Genomic DNA, 14,924 nt, shown 5'->3' with positions numbered 1-14,924 from the left:
TGGTTGGCCACTGTGGGAACAGGATGCCGGGCTAGATGCACCCAGATTCTTGTGTGGTTGATCTGGTGCTCTCCAGACATTTTGGACTACAACTCCCATCAGCCACAGACTGTCTGGGCTGTTGGCTATAGTCAAAAACATCTGGCAAAGGCTAAAGCTTAGTCTCTGATTATTGCCTCTTCCTTTCTTTTCACACCTGCTGTTTGGAAATGTCACCCACTGATGTGATTTGAAGCTCCCTTTGAAAGAAAAAGAATATTGACCACTTGGTGTTCCATCAACTTGATCAACTTCTTCCTATTCTGGTTCCAGGGGGGAAAGAATTAACAAACCAAATCTCCTTCCCTTAGCCTTGCCCCCTCCCCACTTTTTCATTTGGGAAAGAAAATAACCATCTGAATACATGCAAATGGAGTGAGGTGCCAAGAGTGTGGAACAAATATTGCCTGTGCAGCCAATACATAGCTGCTGCTCTGATTAGGTTGCCCTCTAGGGAAGGGGAGGCCGCCCTCCAGTTTGGACTACCAGCTATGCATCCAGAATTGTCCTCATCTGCATGATTGGCAGAATCTTTGTTGCATAAGGCAGGGCATGAGAACCTGCCCATCTCCGGATGGAGCAGCCTCCTGTGTGCCAAAGCAGTAGGCAGTTCAGCACCAAGGACAGTGGAGAGTGGGTGACCAATGCAGAAGACAAGGAGCCTGTTCAGCACCAAGGACAGTGGGAAGCAGGTGACCCATCCCCCCACCCTTGCTCAAACAAATGGAAGAACAGAAGGAAGACAATTGATTTTTGCATGCCGAGATTCTGCCTGAAATATTTGGTCTGACAAATATTACAGCCACATATGGGTAGTAGCAAGTCGGGGTGGGGGTGGGGAACCATTGAATGATTCATCATGGAGATGTCTTTTGTGGAAGTTTTGACTTTGAAGTGAGGGTAGCTTTGAAGATCAGGCCTTCAGCTGAGCCGGAGAGAATGAGTTGTTGCAAATTCATGAGTGTAATTTCTGGTTAATTGCCACATTCTAAGAAAAAGAATACCCCATTTCAGATCCTGCAACCCTTGCAGAGTTTCATTTCCTTTGTTTGTTTGTGGTCATACAGAACATTTATTTAACAAAACACACTCTCAAACTGTATGTAGTTGGATTCTATGCATCCTTTTATAACAGCTTTGTAAGCTGTTAATGAGGTACTGATGACTAGCAGTTAAAAACTATGACTATATGGACTATTAAAAAAAAATGCCAAGCTTTTCTCAAGTTGAGGCTATAGCCCATGGACAAATGTACCCAAATCTAGGCCCAGAACTGAAAGATGGAGATGGAAGTGTGGCAGGCTGTTTGAAGCTAATCCTTGCTTTTATACCAGTTCTGGCCAGAGGAGAACCTTTATATGTCTGCCTGCCAGCCACAGAGCCTATTGATACATATTGATGTTCTCCACTTGGCGTGTCAGTGGTGTAGCTAAGTAATATCAGAGCAGAGATGTGGAACTGCTGGCCTCCAGATGTTTTTGGACCCCAACTCCCACCAGTCCCAGGCAGTATGGTCAGCCATGAAGGATGATGGGAGTTATAATAGGGGAAAAACCTGGAAGGCCACATATTCCCCATCCTAGGCATCCATCTGTTTTATTTTAGTTGTGAAGCACACAATCTGCATTTCCCTGCTCCCCTGACACCATTTCCCCAAAGCAGCTTTACAGCTACTGTACTTCTGCTTCCCACTATGTTAGAACCAAGAGGGAACCTACAGTTTGCCAAACTCACTGTCAAAAAGAAAGAAAGAAAATGATCTGAGCACAGGCACTTTCACAGTTTAAACTTGCTTGAGTCATAGCACTGTCATAACTACCATAACTACAGCCATAAAACTAGAGGTTGCTCCTGAAGCCCTGGTGATCAAAACATTTATTTTGGAATAAGCACCATTTCCTGGTAGAAAAGGATAATATAGTTTTATAGTTTTAAAAGTAAAATGATGAAATGAGCGTCTGTAACCTGGCTGGCCAGCCCCCGAATATAAAAGTTTTTGTAAACAAAATAAGAAGAAAGGATATTGCAGTGACCAAAGCCAGTCAGCTGAGATACTGATCTGTTTGTCTGCTGCTCTCTGGATGGACTTTAGTGGGGCATCCTGGGCCATGGGACACTGGAATTCAGCCCAAAGGTCCAGCCACAGTGGCACCATTGCTTCCTGAAGAGGCTCTGAGTCCACACGTGGTTTCAGGTAGATTCATATTGTCATTTTATATTGCGAACCACTCTGAGATCTACGGATGAAAGGCGGTATACAAATTTAAACAACTGCTACTACTACAACTACACAATTATTACTAATACATAAATACAGTGGTACCTCAGGTTAAGTACTTAATTCGTTCCGGAGGTTCGTACTTAACCTGAAACTGTTCTTAACCTGAAGCACCACTTTAGGTAATGGGGCCTCCTGCTGCTGCCGCGCCGCCAGAGCACGATTTCTGTTCTCAACCTGATGCAAAGTTCTTAACCTGAAGCACTATTTCTGGGTTAGCGGAGTCTCTAACCTGAAGCGTATGGAACCTGAAGCGTATGTAACATGAGGTACCACTGTATAACCAGCAAATATTCCAAACTTGTATGCATAGCTAAAGTATGTGTCTGGACAGGCTTGCTGAAATAAGATACATTTTAGCAGGCACCTAAAACAGTACAGAGAGGGGCACTTGAAGGGATCTCCAAGGTGTAAGTGCTGCCACACTGGAAGACTGACTCTGAACAGATGCAGAACAAACATTATATGGCCCTTTTGGAAGTGCAGGTTTTGCAGATCTGAAATTTCGCTTTGCGTTTTCTCCACAGACTTTATTTACAATAAAGTTTGTGGGAGTGGGGACAAAGCTCTCCAGTGCTCTTTATCTGTCCTGACTGTGCAAAAGGCAAAAAGAACTTAGCAATTCAAGCAGAAGAATGCAAATCAATGCACAGCTGAACTGCAAGCCCTGCCTTACAGCTGTTCAAAACGTCCAACTTCAAGATGCAACAGCATCCTGGAAATGGCATGCTCGAGTTTTTGCGTACTTGCCAAAAACTAAAGTCTCTCTCTCTCTTTCCTGAGTCATTTCTTCCTCAGCTTTGATCTTCTAGCAGAGGAAGGAGCCTGCAGTTTACACTTTGCACAACATTAAAACCCATTTTCTCTCTCAGCTGCTCCCCAGTGAATAGCTGATAGGTGGGGATGAACCCAGAGGTCCAAGTAAAATCAGGCTGTGGGCCCCCATTTGACTGCTGTTGGATCAGGCTAAAGCCCCATCAAAGTCCAGCAACCTGTTCTCAGAGTACCCAGCCAGATGCCTATGGAAAGCCTGCAAGCAAAATCTGAGTGCAAGAGTACTCTCAATGTTTCACCCACACATAGGGATGGGAAAGACATTTGTTCAGTTTGCTTCTTAATGCAAACCTACCTATTCACATTTCCCAAATCAATATAGAAATGGAAATGAAATCTGCACTTCACCAACCCAAAAATGTATGCAAAAGAGCACACATGGGGAAAGAGTGCATGTGCATATTAGGGGGGGGGGGATAAAAACCACAATACATTCTCAAAATCCATGTATCAGGAGAAATGTACACAAGAAATGCATATACATGTTCACAAGGAAAGGACTTTAAAAGAAAAGTTTGCAAAGATGCAGAAATGGGGCTAGATTTAAAACCTGAGAGAAACAAAAACTGACAGATCTGTCAATCTCTATCTAAGAATACCTCCAAACTCAGAACGTAGTCCTTAGGGGAAAATGGGATTCCATCCAAAAAAAGGCATTTCCCGAACTAGCTGTAACATCAAGCCCTCCCACTTAAGCAAAGTCTTTGGTGCTTTAGAATTCATCCGCATTTGAACAGAGCCAATTCACATCCACGTTTGATTTATGCTTTAATGTGTTCAGTATTTCAATATTATGGCATTTGCTACTCCCTTGTTCAAATGGTACTCTCATCCCCCTTTCCAAATTGAAGCATTTTCACACACACACACACAAATGACGATATAAACAGCCTATTTTTCATATTACACACATTGCTCATGTTTTCCAGAATCAGTATCCAAATTACTTGCTTGCAATTATTGTTGAAGTGTCTTGTTTACCCAAACCATGGCTCCCCCCCTCTTTTGCAACTGACTGGAAGTGCAGCTGAATATTTTGTATGCAAAGCTACCCTAGGGTTCCCTGTTAAATATAACCCAAAGAAGATGGAGTGTTTCTCAGGCAAGCTGGAAACAACATACTATGAAATGCCATTTTTGATAAAAGATGTTTGTTTGTTGCACCTAAATTAAGTGCCAATTTGCCCGTGTAATTGCCTTTTAATTGTAATGGGGCTGCATTTGGTTGTAATTCAATTAGCAGCACACCTTTATCAGAATGAAGGTGGGGTGCCCTGGGAGAGGCTTCAGCTGAGGCCAGGATGTGAATGAGCAGGGAGAAAATCCTTCTTATCAAATAACCCCACAGAGATTTTGATATTATGCAGTGTGCTGTAAAGAAGGAAGCAGATTCTGAAGCTGGCTGGAGTTTTGACTGGTTTTGAAGATAGGAGAGTGACTGGGATGCAAACAACATGGGATCCAACACAAAATCTCATTTGTGAGGAGCTAGGCTGGGATAATGGGAAGCAATGCTCCCCCCCGATGGTTTCGGGGTCACTGCTGGTTCTGGTGCAGTTCAAATAAATCCCTTGCTCTTTTAGATTCAGGTGAATGGCTAGGGCAGCTCGGAAGGGACCTCATGCAAATGTGTGTGTGTGTGCAACGGTAGAGGCCTGGATGGAAAGCTTAAAGCCCGCCACTGCTACAAAGGAGACGGGTTGGAGAAAAGGAAATACAAATCGGCCCCATCCCGTAGTTTGACCAGTTGTGGCTAGGAGCAGCTAGGAGTTAGGTGGAGTCATGGATCTAAAAAAAGTGTAGACTTGCACAAGCTGGCCAGTTTCCATTTTGACTTGAAATGTTTGTTTTGGGCTTCTCAGAAGTATGTAAAGGCAAGAAGCCGGGGCAGGGGGGAGCTGGCCTGCAATGCTGCTTGCCTGAAAGGTGCCGAAACTGTGCTCTGGTATGCTTTGGCTGAAAAAAAGAAACACTGATGGGAAGCCTACTCAGGAGTAATCCAAGTTCTACAGCACATTTGTTCTCCCACACTTGAGCCAGGCACTGTTAGCCGTGTGCAGGGCTCTGTCTTTTGTGCTGGGCTGGTCCCCTGGCAGCTTGGTGGTAGAGCACCTGCCTTGCATACAAAAGGCCCCAGAAGGACCCAGATTCAATCCCCAGCATCACCTGTTAACAGGCTGTCAGGTGGTAGGCAATGGGAAGAGCCACATTCATTGCCTTGTTCACCTTTTGCCTCAGGTCTCACGTTTGTGGCTTGTGGTCCTGAGAAGGTAGCCCAGCAGCCCCCCCCCCCGTTGCCAGCACTTGATGATGTGGCTGAAGCAATAAGTGGAAACCCCCACTCTGCAGTGCTTAAAATAAAATAAACACAGAGACCCCGTCATGTCATTGTTTCAAAATGTTGTGTGCCCATCCATGACTGTCCCCTTGTGAGTGGTGATTCCGTCCTTTTCAAGAGAGATGCCAAAAAGTCCTGTCCGGAAATTGCAGCTGGGTCATCAGCATGCAGTGCTGCAAGTGGGAGAGCTTGTCATAACAGCTTGATTTTCATCTTCAATAATTCTGACAAACCAAGCAGTGTCTGCCGTGTGTGTAAACAGCAATGGGAGGCTGGTAAACGTCCTTCCTTCTTTCCCATCACTTTAATGCAGCAGTAGATGAGAAGAGGCTGAAGTCATTTCCAGCAAACTGGAGGAATCCGAGGAGATGGTTTTGCAAGGATGATCAAGAGTGAAAGGGGTATGTGCCCACTTTCTCACCTATTTTGCAAGGTTAAATTAAAAGAATGTGCCTCTTTCTTTGCAACTGTGAGGTGGGGAGGAAAAAGAAGGAGAGGTTGGAAGTGGGATTCTCCTTCAACTCACAAATATGTAATCGTGCACCAGGAAATCTTCACCCTATACAAAGAATTTTACCTGGAGTAAATCAACTCCATTTTAAAAAGTGTAAAAACCTGTTCTTTTCAGCCAATACATGACTTCTCCCAAGGAATTCTGCAAGCTGTAGTTTGCTAAGGGTGCTAATGACTGTCAGGATACCACTCTTTCCCTCTAAGAGCTGTAATTTCTGGAGTGGTTTAACAATCAATCCTTATGCAAAGGGAACTCTGAGCATTGCAGCTCTGTGAGAAGAAAAGTTGGCCTCTCAGCACCCTTAAGAAACTACAGCTCCCAGAATTCTTTGGGGGATGCTGTGAATGTTTAAAGTGGAGTCATAGTGCTTAAATGTACATTGTGAATGTGTCCTTAGAGAAGAGTGGAACACCCCAGGGAAATCCCAGGAGTCTCTTCATAGCTTTTTTGGCTTCCGGTAGATGTCATATCAGATTCCATTTTAGGCTGAAATTTGGTGACAGCTTCTAAAGGTTCAGCAGCTCAACAAGATGCTCATTGGGGAGAGTTGGGTGAGAATCAACAGCTTAATAATACCAGGTGGTACAATCCCCTTGGCTCTTTGAGTCACTGGATCCCCGCAGAGCTTTTAGTGGCAAATTCTACCCTCTGGCATACAACAGTGCAACAAAGAGGAGATCAACAACTTCCTCCACTGGCAATCTACCATAGTGACACAAAGAGAAAGGCATGTGAACTCCACAACTCCCCAGTTTGTGATTTCTGATGCCCTTCCCAGCTTAGGCCAGCTCATGTTCCCACCCAGCAAGGAAAGCTTGTGCAAAGGGTAGAAAAGCAGACAGGTGAGGAGGCAACTTCTGATGGACAACACCCAAAGATGTTTTAATAAATAATAATAATTTACAAATGGCATTGGATCCAGAGATGTTTCCTAGTAGGGTGGGAAAGGTCTGTTGCCTGAAATCCTGGTGAGCCACTGCCAGTCACTGTAGAATATACTGAGCTACTTGGGCCAATGGTCTGTCTTGGTGCAAGTCATCTTCATACAACCCAGCCCTCTTTTTCTGGAAGGGAAATATTTTGTCAAATTGATCCTGCGCATGTAGTGCTTCACCACATAGCTCTGTCACTATGCATGAACCCAGAGGATGAATCCCATGCATTACCTCTATTTTACCAGTCTAGCAGTACTCAAAGGCAGCAACATCCAGTGATGACCATATAAAAACTCAGCTCAGCTGGCCTACAAAAAGGCTTCAGTTCCCTTCTGGGGCAACATCTTATAGCTAGCCAAGACACCTTGAACTGGTAGGACCTAATAGGAGCTATCCAGGGTCCTGATTCCCCTCTGCCCTCTGCATAAGAAAACTTTTGAATGAGCTTTCTCTATATTGACCTGACCTTGTCTGTTGTGACTTGCCTTTGCTTTCCTTGGCTAGACTTGACCTGCTTGGTCTGACTTCACCTGATACAACCTGCTTTTTCTGTGAGTCTCAAGAGCAAGTGAGTTTCTGCATCAGTCCTAACGTATCTATGAAATTCCTCACCTCTGGGTTCAAATGGTTATTTTTAATGTCCTTGAAAGGCTTGCCAACCTCTTGATTGAGGTTGCTTCACATTGAATCCACTCCGAATTTCACTTTAGGTAGCTTTCATTGGCAACTTGACTCAGCAGCACAGAGCCCTAGATAACAACAAAACTAAGTTGCATTTTCTCTCAACCAGAGTCTGAAAGCACGGGGGAGCGATTAAGCCACCTATAAATTACAGTGGCCTGACCCAGTAAACACCGAATCAAGCAGCAAATTTTGGATGATGCCGTGACAGACCTCCCTTCCATATTTAGGGCCCATTTCCCTGCCCTGCTTTATTCTCATATTAATCCGATATCTCTCTCCAGCCGATGTGGCCATAAAAATAAAAAATGGGGTATTTGCTGTAAAAGTTTATTGATGGGGATGCAGGAGGGGGGTGAGGATGGATGCTACCTTCACACATGACCATGTTTCTGGGTAGATTTTCTGCTTTGATAGGAAGAGAACCAATCCATTCCTAGAGACTGTGTGTTCATTTATAAATGTTCCCCTTGACATTTCCAATCATGCAAACATGGTAGCAATCTCTGAAGATGGCCAAGGGTTTTGAATATTACAAGATTTGAGAGGGAAAGTGCTATTCATAATGGCAGGGAAGAATACAAATGGTGTTTCCACTCCAGCTGCAGGTAGCGGAGACTCCTTTGTTCCCTAGAGACAGTGGGAATGCTGCAATCTAACTCCACATCAGGTTGTAAGAGTATGCCTGATTTATGACTGGTTGCATTCATAGGAACATAGAAATCACCTTCCAAAATAGCCTCAGATCAGAGATTCATAATAAATGTTCACCCAAAATGAAATAAAAAATACACACAGGTGATAAAAAAGACTTAAAAAGTGGAGAAGCTGTCTTTGCTCTTTTTGTTTGCTTATTTGTTTGTTTTAAAATGCCATCTTCATGACTGATCGGAGCCCAGTAATTCAAAACAAGATGGTGTGTGAAGACTGAGTTCAAACTATTCAGTGACAGATTTAACTCTGCATTGCCTGAACTCTGCTCCCTTTGTTGAAATTGGACCAAAATCAAATCCCTGGCCACACTCTGATCTTTACTGAAAGGGATGCTGAGGAACTCAGGGCAGCAAGGAGGGGAGCTATTTAAAGTGGTCTGAAGTGGGTTTGAGCAATGAATAGATAACCATAGCACATGCTTCCTTGGGGCATCTTGTAGGAGCAAATTCCATGGTTTGAACCATGTGATGAAGTCTTTCCTTTTATCTATCCCAAATCTCCCAATATTCAGTGTCATTGGATGACTGCATTGGGCGTTAATATTTCTCCACTCAATGCATAATTTGACACAGCTCTCGCATGTCTTTCTCCCTCCTACCCCCAATTTCAGATCCCCTGCGTCTACATTTTGAAACTGATCGGTTGGGTTGTGTGATGTGAAGCCTGCCTTTCACTGAAAGTTGTTGTGCAGGAAAGGGCAAGTTTGCCATATATCATTTGGCATTACAGTAGCAGGTGCAATCAATTGTCTGCTGTTCTACTCAGCACTTGTGGAATGGAACACTGTGTCTGGACTGGGTCATCACAGTGGGCAAATACACTAGCTCACTACAAAATGGCTGTGGAACTACACGGCATGGTAATCTGTGGTCAGGGCTGAGCAAATCAATAATTAGTGGAGGAGCCATTGGTGGGTGGTAGGGCAGGAAAACCAACAGTAGGTGGAATCAGAGCCAGTGACAGGCAGAGTCAACTAACCCTAGCTTTGCTCCAACCGTCCTCCCTATAAGACAGCGGTTCACAACCTGTAGGTCCCCAGATGTTGTTGGACTACACCTCCCATCATCCCTAGCTAGCAAGGCCAGAGCTCAGGGATGATGGGAGTTGTAGTCCAACAACATCTGGGGACCCACAGATTGAGAACTGCTGCTATAAGACAACACTGACATTAAGGAGGAAGAGGAGGAAGCTGACAGTCAGCACCACCCCCTGGACTAGTTCTAAGGAAGAAGGCAGGGAGGTGGGGAACCAGCTGGGAGCAGACTGAGCTTAGTGGGTCAGGACCCCATTTACCCTAATGCACTAGCCTCCACTAGCTAGGACCAAAGAGCAAGTCGGGATTAGAAAGCACAACAGAAGGCAGTACCAGAGAGCACAGCAGGAAGCAGGATGCCCTCTTAGAGCATCATTGTGTTGCTTGTTGGCACCTGGGGTATATGTGTGTGTGCGTGCAGAGGTTTAACAGAAGCCACCATGCCAGCCAGTTCTTACCACTGGAGCTGGGACTGCACTGTGCTGCTTGCTTGCCCACCCAGACAGGGAGGAGCCCCGCTGGCTGACATGGCCCTTGGTGGGTGAATCCCCTTAATGCTGGCCAGGCGGCCATTCAGTGAGGAGGCTGGGGACACGGTGGTAAGGCCAGGCCGGGCTCCAGGGCCCTGAAATGCTTGGCAACAGGCAGAGCAAAATGAGAATACCTCTGTGGGGACACCTGGTTCACGCCCTATCAAAATTGTGCACCTGGGGCTATGCCCCTGCCCTCTTATACTCCTTCCTGGCCAGAAAGAGTCAATGGCCAACCTGGTGGGTTCAAGGTCTGGAAGATTTTTCTTTTCTTTTTTTTTTAAAAAATTTATTGAATGGTTTTATGTTACAAAAAACAATACAGCCATACTACCACTAAATATAATTAAGAAATAAAAATGTCTGGAAGATTTTTCACTGAGCTGCACCTGTTTGGAGTTGGTCATCAGCAGTTCCTCACAGTTGTTTTGTATTATTATACAAGAGGTGAGGGTTTTCAACACTCTTAAGTACCATTTCTCTGGGCTGATTGTCATCTTTTAATCCAGGTACTCATATTTCCATCTGTTTTGAAAATGAAAGGATTAATTTGTGGCCCTTGGCCCACTGGCAAAGCGTGACCCCCATGCTCTGTCCTCAGAACTGGGGTTTCCTTAGATTTCAGATTGGGGACAAATGTCTGACCATCCAGGAATTGGCCAGGTTGTTCTGGCTCCCTGATTAGTATCTGGAGAACCGAGTGATCTCTAAAAATTCAAAAATTGTCCATCACTAGCCTATGTTATTTTTCCAGCTTCGCCACATCAAGCAGTTGGTCCCTTACCTTTCCCGCCCCGACCTGGCCACAGTGATCCATGCGATGGTCACCTCCAGGCTTGACTACTGTAATTCGCTCTACGCGGGGCTGCCCTTGAAGCTGTCGCAGAAACTCCAGCGGGTGCAGAATGCTGCAGTGAGGCTCCTCACAGGGTCCCTTCCATGGGAGCATATTCACCCAGTGCTTTTCCAGCTGCACTGGCTCCTGGTGGAGTACAGGGTCAGATTTAAGGTGCTGGTTTTGACCTTTAAAGCCCTTCACGGCCTAGGACCCTTGTACTTACGGGACCGCCTCTCATGGTATGCCCCACAGAGGATCTTAAGGTACATATATAGTAACACCCTAGAGGTCGCGGGCCCTAAGGAAGTTAGATCAGCCTCAACCAGAGCCAGGGCCTTCTCAACACTGGCTCCGGCCTGGTGGAACGCTCTGTCTCATGAGACCAGGGCCCTGCGGGATCTGATTTCTTTCCACAGGGCCTGTAAGACAGAGTTGTTCGACCTGGCCTTTGGCTTAGAATCAGTGTGATTCCCTCCCCCTCTTTCTTTTTCCTTTCTCCTCCTGTGAAGAGGCTGCATCCTAATGTTTTAATGTTGCATCTTAATCTTTTAAATTGTATTTTAATCAACTTGTTTTTATTATTGGTTGTTAGCCACCCTGAGCCTGGTCTTGGCTGGGAAGGGCGGGGTATAAATAATAATAAAAAATTATTATTATTTTTATGGTATCAAACATGCTTTGACTGAGAAGGCACTGGGTATTCAATATAACCATGATGCACAATAAGACATTAAAATTATGATTCTCAAATTCCAGTATTTGCTTCAAAAGTAGAGCAGCTGAACAAATAGACCCAAAAAAGTATTCTATCCTATTGGCTGTGATGATTCTTGAGGTTTTGCTCAGCTGTGCTAATTTGGAAGCATCAGGATATCCTTGAGAAAATCAAGTGGGTTCTCTCAGCCAACAGGACAAAAAGCAAAATGTGGAAAATGAAGCCAGGAATAGTGACACAGCTGTGCTCACAACAAATACAGGAAGATGCTAAAAGTGGGAAGGATATTTTCACATTCATGAAAACAAATGTGCTACATGCTTTGGTTCAAATGCAAGTTCTTGGTCCTATTGTGAGGAAATATCTTGCTGCATATTTAAACTTTTTAACTATGCTGCTCCTTAAACTTCTGCCTTTTGGATTGGAAGGGGGAGGGAATGACGGGTGAGATTTACCTCTTAATTTTTAAAATGACATCCAAAAGGAACCCAGGAGAACTGCAAATGCAGCCTTCGCAGTTCCTGAGTAATTTTAAGACCTCCACGAACAGAAGGCCAGTGCTACATCTGAAATTCAAATCTTAAAAGAGAATTAAGGAGGCAAGCAGTCCCAGGCTGCCAGCCGTTGCTGATTTAGCTGCCTTAATTGTGCCAAGCATCAGAGAGAGAAGAAAGGACAGAGGAGAGAACAAAAGAACAGCGAACAACAAAAGGAGATACATAAAGAAATAATGAAGCCAATAACGAGGCAGAGGATACAGGCAAGCAGATCATAAACATGAATGTCTGCCCTTTCAGACACAGAAGGAGAAATTTGCCCCATTGGTGAAGGAGTGCCACTGGAGTTCACAGTGGCCTGGAAAGCTCATGCAGGCACAAAAGCTACTCAAAGATGATATCAACATCAAGTCCTGCAAATGCAGCTGCTGCTGGAAGTGATGGAGTGGGGTCACCTGGCAATTCTGTGATAAAAACATCATACACAAACTTCTCTGGAAAAACAATAAAATATGTCTTGAAACATTGAGGAAGAAGGTGCCTGCCATCTAGTTCCCGGCTCCCACAGCTGTTGCACAGATTTTTGGCCTTTAATGTATATTGAAAGTTGTTGCTGTGCCACTGTTCAATGTTCCAGCCAGCCTGCCCACTGCGCCCACCTCCACGATATTCCAGTCTGTCCCCTTTCCTCTGGTTTTCTCTTCCAATTGACACTCAACATTCTATGGCTACTGAGCAGGTTTAGCCATCATTTGGTTACTTTTGTGTGTGTGCTTCCACTCCACACACACACACACACACACACACGTTTCTTCATGCACAGATACCACCATTTAGTTTATCAGTGGCCCCATTTTGGTTCTGTTGCTGTTGGCACTCAGCCCCTGTGATTGCTACTATAGAGTGTGATGACCAAATAGTTATCCCGCCCCCAAAAACCACCCCAAAGTTTTTGATTCTGCTCAGTTATCAATATCTTAGCTTAGTTGCAATATTCTTCCTTAGCTTCTATAGCCCCTCCTTTCCCCCAACTGGAGTTAATGGAAGTCTTGCTGATATTGACTCCAAGGGATATAGCAATGTTAGTACAACAGACTCGCTTTCTTTCTCCCGCCTGATTCTATCTCAGCCCCCTTTTGTCTCTGAAACGCTGACAGGTAACAGTGCTCAGAAAACTGATTTTTAAAGGCAGCTCATGGCAGCTCCTCTATCTGGTTCTTCTGCTGCCTCCTGGGCTGTAACCAGTTTAACTTCACTGGGGAAAGAAAGAAATTAGGATCGTCGTATGATGTTGCTGAAGTGGTACGACCATCATTGTCTGGGTGAGTTGGAGTGTATCATCAGAGGTGATGCCAGCTGAGATCCTGTTTATGGTGGATTTTTGCAAAAGGCAGGTGTGTTAGTTGGCAAGAATTTGCTCAGCAATGGCTGATGGCCAACTATGGCTCTAATCTAAGAGTGCCTGTGTGTGTGCGCACATGTGCATGTGTGCACGCTTAACGTCTCCTGATTCAGAGATGAGTTTTGCAGGAACCAGGGAGGGTTATGTGTACTGGACTGAATGTTGAACTTGGCACAATGGAATGTAGGTTCAAATCTGCACATGGTTGAAAAGATTCCTGGGGAATCTTGAGCCAGTTGTTGTCATTCAGCAATATAGCTGACCCCTCAAAATTCCCCACCCTATTCTAGGGCAGAGAAATTGCATTTCACTGTTTCTCGGGGGGGGGGGCATGAAAAAGTCTCAGAAAGCTCCATTAGCAGCAGCGGCAGCAGAACTGCTTCTATTTTCATCCAAAGGCTGTTATTCCCTATTGTTAAAGGTGGTAGTAGAAGCAATTGTGTTGTTGTTAATACCATTTATATCCCACTTGTCCTGCAAGGAGCTCAAAGTGGAGTACATGCTTCGCCCCCTCTCCATGTTATCTTCATAACTACCATGTGAGCAGTGCTTTAGTAAAGGTAAAGGTACCCCTGCCCGTACGGGCCAGTCTTGCCAGACTCTAGGGTTGTGCGCTCATCTCACTCTATAGGCCGGGAGCCAGCGCTGTCCGCAGACACTTCCGGGTCACGTGGCCAGCGTGACAAGCTGCATCTGGCGAGCCAGCACAGCACACGGAACGCCGTTTACCTTCCCGCTAGTAAGCGGTCCCTATTTATCTACTTGCACCCGAGGGTGCTTTCGAACTGCTAGGTTGGCAGGCGCTGGGACTGAGCGATGGGAGCGCACCCCGCCGCAGGGATTTGAACCGCCGACCTTTCGATCGGCAAGTCCTAGGCGCTGAGGCTTTAACCCACAGCGCCACCCGCGTCTATTCCCTAGAAAAATTGGTGCTGATACTCATCATGAAGTTGTTACAGTAGGTGTCATACTTTTTAACCTAAAAAAGAGAGAGGTGCCAGTACTGTGTAGCCTTGAATAGCCCCTGGGGAAAAAAGGTGCTGCCTGTGAGGTAAGTTAGGCTGAGGGACAGTGACTGGTCCTAGTCACTCACTGGACTTCATGTGACAAAGTGGGGATCAGAACTCTGCTGGCAGCCTGGCTACCATTTTGCATCCTGCACAATTCCCAGGACTGTATGTGTGTGGAAAGGGGTAGGATGGGGGCAGTAGCCACACAAAAAGAGGTGGAGAATATTCAGAGGCATGGGGCAGGCACAGCGGGAACATTTTCAACCTGAGGGTTACCTTCCTTTACAGGGACCACATGCCAGCAGTGCAGATGGCCAGAAGATAACGTGGGTGGAGCCATGAATGTAAACATTACCTTAGTACAGTAGTCTGGCATCTGTGTGTGTGTGTGTGTGCGCGCACACGCGCGCGCGCGCACACACACACACACACCTTGATCCTGGATCCTGGTAAGCCAGAATCACCATCAGGGTTCAAAGACACCTTCCAGCCTGGCAAAAACACTTATGCAGGGCGAAAGCAAGGCCAGCAAGGGGCATAGCTTGTGGAGAGGGTGTAGCCTCCCG

This window comes from Podarcis bocagei (assembly GCF_964188305.1).
Source record: "Podarcis bocagei genome assembly, chromosome: 7".
In the NCBI taxonomy this organism is placed as follows: Eukaryota; Metazoa; Chordata; class Lepidosauria; order Squamata; family Lacertidae; genus Podarcis; species Podarcis bocagei.
Note: the sequence above shows the minus strand (reverse complement) of the source record.